Source organism: Miscanthus floridulus, chromosome 18 (genome assembly GCF_019320115.1).
Source record: "Miscanthus floridulus cultivar M001 chromosome 18, ASM1932011v1, whole genome shotgun sequence".
NCBI lineage: Eukaryota > Viridiplantae > Streptophyta > Magnoliopsida > Poales > Poaceae > Miscanthus > Miscanthus floridulus.
This window is the reverse complement of record NC_089597.1, coordinates 47,323,591-47,329,822: the sequence shown is the minus strand read 5'-3', so window position 1 is coordinate 47,329,822 and position 6,232 is coordinate 47,323,591.

Genomic DNA, 6,232 nt, shown 5'->3' with positions numbered 1-6,232 from the left:
CGTTTCTTTCAAACTGTAGCTCCGATTAACGTGCCCCTCGTGTCTGTGTGTTCGTAGCGATGCGTAGAATCGTGTTTCAAACTCTTTTACTTATTTTTCTATGATTGGTGTACTGTTCTAATCTAGATCTATTGTTTGCTTCATGTATGATTGCATGAATGCTTGTGTGGTGCTTTATGATCTTGTCCAGTCAGTGAGTTATACGTGGTGAATCAAGAAGTAGATCTTTATAGTTTTGAACTTGAAGAAGGATCTAAGTTTAAGAAAAGTATAGCATGGGATCATCCTTATTGTCCTATTCACCTCAATATCACATTAATCATATGCATGCGTCTACCTTGACTGCCACTAAGGATTTCCTAGTACTTTGTACCTTGTGCCTTGTTACCTATGGATTATTGCATTGGGTAGTATGATGCTAGTGCTCAACTACAACCATGATCTTGTAACTTGACTAATATAATATGCAATAAATATTAAAAGATGCTTTTTAGCAACATGGAATCAGGGGTCTAGAGCATTGGGTTATTTTATGGTGCTCTAGATTCCTCTCCCTAAGAACTTATCTATAAGTGATCATCCGGGACTTATAGTATAGCTATGAGGGCTATATGGCTTTGGCTTTAGCTCAGTATGAGGACCTTTTCTAGCTTGTTAGAGGTTACCTTTACGGCGCAAGAGGGGTGTGTTCTGGGTTGGATATAGTGCGACCTCTATTCGTCGGTGTATAGGCTGATAGGCTACGCGTTATTGTGTCTGTTGGAAGGGGAACCCTACATTCGTAGGCCATAGAAACCTAGCGGCCCTAACTTGTTAGACGAACCTTTGAAAGGCTTCATAGTGAACCCTATCGACCTTCCTTGGTAGTGGGTCAAGAGGCTGATTACCTCGGGCGAAAGGGTAAATCATGACTCATAGTGAAAGTGTACAACCTCTGTAGAGTGTAAAACTGGTATATCAGCCGTGCTCACGGTCACGAACAGCCTTAGAACCCTTACGGAATAGATGATGAACACTGATGATACGGATGATAAAGATGCTCATTAATGGTTAATTGTTTATGCTATTCATTATTCATGTTTACCTGATCATGTGTTTACATGGGCTTGTGATAAACTTGTTGCCACACAATTACTAAAAGATGACTCATTAAAAGCTAATCATAGTTATACCAGTGTTAGTCTTTTGAGCCTCATGAACTCCATGTTATATTTGTTGAGTACGACATGTACTTACGCTTGCTTTACTTTTCAATACTTTGGAAAAATCCTGGATGGGTACCAGATTGCTAGAGTTTGGAGGAATTAAGCTTGTGATTAACCAGTCAGTTGTCCCTGTAGAATTGGAGTCTTCACCCGAAGATCGGAGTTGTCTTTCCGCTATTTGCTATCTAAGGTTATAGTCTTTATACTAAGTACGATTATATATTAAGCATTGTCTATTGATATTACCCTTATTTGTAGCTATATGTGAGATTTAACTTCCTGGGCTCACATATAGTGTGTATCTGGTTTTGTTCTTAAAACCGGGTGCTACACTCTTTTGCTTAACCGCTTGACCGTTGAACGTTTCAAGCATCGGCTTCACCAGAACACTGTGCGCTGTCGCCGTGCTCTGGGCGCCGCGCCGCCATGCGCGTGGCCATGCCTCGCTGCAGCCCCGCCAAGCCTTAAACCTAACCCCTAGATCCCCGTGTGAGCTCCCTGGAGCCCATGCTCGTGGCCACCGGCCAAACCTTGGCTGGAGATGGTGAGTCTGTCGCCGTCGTCGTAGCTTAGCGCCACCGCACCGCCGCTAGCGCCACTGCCTAGCCTAGGAGTCGAGCGCCCCACCTTAATCTACCTCGTTAGATGCGGAGTGAGATGACGAGTCCAACGGTGGTGGTTCCGTTGCCAACAACCTCGCCGACGGCGAGCTATCGCCTGTGGACCGGGCAACTCTGCTCTATCCCTATGGCAAGTGGGGGCCAAGCTGACCGAGGTTTCCGCACATCAGTCGCTCTGGGTGCATGGACCGGGTGCGCCTAGTGGCAGTTAGGGTGGTTTTTGTTGTTTTCTTTTTTAGAATTTGTTTCAAACTTGTAAAATTTATAACTTAAGCTTGGGAGATCCAATTTGGGTGAAACCAATTTTGTTAGTTTTGTCTTGTTTGTGCTCTACATGTTAGAATCATAAAATTTGCTGTTTGACAACTTTTTATTTACTGCTTTTATTTACCTAGAATAATACCTTTTTAGCTTCTACAAATGATATCTTGGGCCATAAGTATAAAAAAATTCATGAAGCCAATTTTCATGGTTTTCTAGTAACTTACTCTAGCTCAAAAACATATAATCTCTACTGTTTGGCCAACTTTTATATGTTGTACTGTTTTCCTAGTAAATTGTATGTTTAACTTGTATTGTTTGTATCCTAAATTTTGTATATACATATATATTGTGAGGAAATTTAGGTGATATGCTATTCACAGCATATGTGTGCTGCTGTATTTTCTAGGAATTAAATTTATACAGCAGCTGCCCTTTTTCCTTTTTGTACATTGTTGATTATATAAATATAAGATGAATATGCTAATGATAGAAAATGAATGCAATTTCAAACTTATCTATGCATACTACTTGATGCTTGCCCAACTTTTACCCTTTTTGATAAATGATTGATGATCATGCTATAGTGTTTTGTGAACCCCTGTTGATATGCTAAAAATACATAAAACTAATGTGCCTAGGTGAATTAAAAATAATTGCCATCTCAACCAGAGAAGAGATATGCACCTACTCGGTAAAAAGAATTAAAATTTGATTAGCATCTTGCCATTTCTATGATGTATGTTTAGTAGTAGAACCTTGATCAAGATTGACATGGCTAAATTTAGTGTTACCTACATCAACCCTAGTGCTTTTGTTTGATACTAAACTTAATTAGTTCTCGATAGATAAATGTTACGGTGTTGTCTTATTGCTATCTTAGCATGACAAATTTGTGTGATGTTTAGTTGGCGCTTTATTCATCCATGTGCCTAGGTCAATTTTTGTTATGACCTTACACTACAAGAAACTTGTTAATCCGTGACGGATTCTCAGTGACGAATTTACAAACCGTCAGTAACAGACACAATCCGTGACGATATTCTTTTTTCATCATGAATGTGCACCAATGGATATTCCCGGCCCGCTAACTTATGACGATTTTATCCGGATCGTCACAGCATATGATTTTAAATTTATCATACTCTAGTTAGCCCAAAACAATAGGCCCACTATCAATATGTAGTGTAAAGAAAAAAATAAAAAATGTGATTGCAAAAAGAACAAACATAAAAAAATGATTTGTTAAGTTATTTGAACTACATAATTTTGTTACTTTGTTGCATGTATATGGTGCATATGGCAAAACTAAAAATATTCTGCATATATATGGTGCGGATGGAAAAAAAATTGCTTCACGTTGGAATTGAAGCCTACAACTACAACAAAACTAGCAACATGTATAAATGACCTCAGATCAAAAATCTCTGAATACCAAGTTTGATCATCTTAGCAAGATCTACAATTGTTACATAGCTCATTTTCCCATTTGAAAAAGTTTTATCAAACACTAGTCACAAATTCTTGAATCTCATATAGACTTTCTAAAACTATGTCACACACTTGTGAAATTTGAACTACATTTTGTTTAAACTTTCTCAAATGAAAAAATGTCCTATATAAGGATTGTAGATCTTGATGATCTGAACAAACTTGGTATTCAAAACTTTTCAATTTGAGACAATCTAGGGTTCCGAAAACTAGTTTATAGGCGTCAAAATTTAAAAATCACAAATTTGAACCGTCCAAACTTTCTCAAATGGAAAGTTGACCAAACCAACAATTGTAGATCCTGATGATTTGAACAAACTTGGTATTCAAAACTTTTCAATTTGAAGTCATTTAGAGTTTATAATACTAGAGTCAAAGTGTTATTTTTTCATTTGACCAAATTTGACTTGGTCAAACTTGCTCAAATGAGACACTAAATTACCTCAAATGAAAAATCTCTGAATACCAAGTTTGATCATCTCAGCAAGATCTACAATTATTACATAGCTCATTTTCCCATTTGAGAAAGTTTTATCAAACACTAGACACAAATTCTTGAATCTCATATAGACTTTCTAAAACTATGTCACACACTTGTGAAATTTGAACTACATTTTGTTCAAACTTTTTCAAATGAAAAAATGTCCTATATAAGGATTGTAGATCTTGATGATCTGAACAAACTTGGTATTCAAAACTTTTCAATTTGAGACAATCTAGGGTTTCGAAAACTAGTTTATAGGCGTCAAAATTTAAAAATCACAAATTTGAACCATCCAAACTTTCTCAAATGGAAAGTTGACCAAACCAACAATTGTAGATCTTGATGAGTTTAACAAACTTGGTATTCAAAACTTTTTAATTTGAAGTCATTTAGAGTTCGTAATACTAGAGTCAAAGTATTGTTTTTTCATTTGACCAAATTTGACTTGGTCAAACTTGCTCAAATGAGACACTAAATTACCTCAGATGAAAAAACTTTGAATACCAAGTTTGATCATCTCAGCAAGATCTACAATTGTTACATAGCCTATTTTCTCATTTGAGAAAGTTTTATCAAACACTAGTTACAAATTCTTGAATCTTATATAGACTTTCTAAAACTATGTCACATACTTATGAAATTTGAACTACATTTTGTTCAAACTTTCTCAAATATAAAAATGTCCTATATAAGGATTGTAGATCTTGATGAGATGAACAAACTTGGTATTCAAAACTTTTCAATTTGAGACAATCTAGGGTTCCGAAAACTAGTTTATAGGCGTCAAAATTTAAAAATCACAAATTTGAACCGTCCAAACTTTCTCAAATGGAAAGTTGACTACACCAACAATTGTACATCCTGATGATTTGAACAAACTTGGTATTCAAAACTTTTCAATTTGAAGTCATTGAGAGTTCATAATACTAGAGTCAAAGTGTTGTTTTTTCATTTGACCAAATTTGACTTGGTCAAACTTGCTCAAATGAGACACTAAATGGCCTCAAATGAAAAATCTCTGAATACCAAGTTTGATCATCTCAGCAAGATCTATAATTGTTACATAGCTCATTTTCCCATTTGAGAAAGTTTTATCAAACACTAGACACAAATTCTTGAATCTCATACCGTGACGATTTAAGATTGTCACCGATTCTGTTAATCCATGATGATTTTCGACAAAACGTCACGGAGGTCAATACATGACGCTCAATCCATGACGATATGTGAAACCATCACAGATGTCGTATAGTGACGGTTTTTTGATGATCCATGACGAAAATTTTTCATCATGGATTAACAGGTTTCTTGTAGTGTTATACTTGTCCTTGTTTGCAATCGCGTGATGTTTTGGTTTTGCTCTTTCTCATATGCATGCATTGCATATATTATATAGGTATGCTAGATGTATGACGAAAGGGTGAAGAACATGGTTGCTGAAACCAACCAAAAGGTGATGTTGGTGAACGGATCCAGAAGATGGGAGGACCCTGGGAATACATGTCGAGCAAGAGATGCTCGCCAAGCGAATATCATCTAACAAACACTGACCTAGTGTTGAACCCCAGGCAAGCCCCGGAGCATTCTAAGCCTCCTACCTCTCTTTTAAAATACACTTGGGTTTATATTTTGTATTGTGCATTAAGTATAGGAGCTGAATTGAAACCCGTTACCGCATGTTTTAGCTTGTCTACAATATATATACCCATATCCATACTAGTATGTATAGGTCGCTCTATGCCTAGCTATGCTTAGACTGGTAGAAGTCGGGTGATTCATGTCGCCTGCGAGACATATGTGGCTACTCTGACACGGTTGGCTATATTTGCTATCGTGGAAAAGAACCAAGTGATAATGGATAACTGGAGATCGGACGGGATCTGGTGCTATTATGGTTGTTGTTGATGCCGGCTAGACATGTATTCTTTGATCCCGTCTGTGTCATTTAAGGACCGCTTCGTTGTCGGACCTTGGTTGAGATTCGAGGTGCCAAACACATAATAGGAGCCTAAGTTATAGTTGACCGTGAAGCCGATTAGCTCATTCGGGCTGAGTATATTGAACCGTTAGCATTGCTGGGAGGAGAGCTTGAAGAGGACTATTCCAAGACCATGTTTGCTACGGACTATGGGGTTTATATAAGTGACGGTATGCGCGTGTCAACGTGTTTA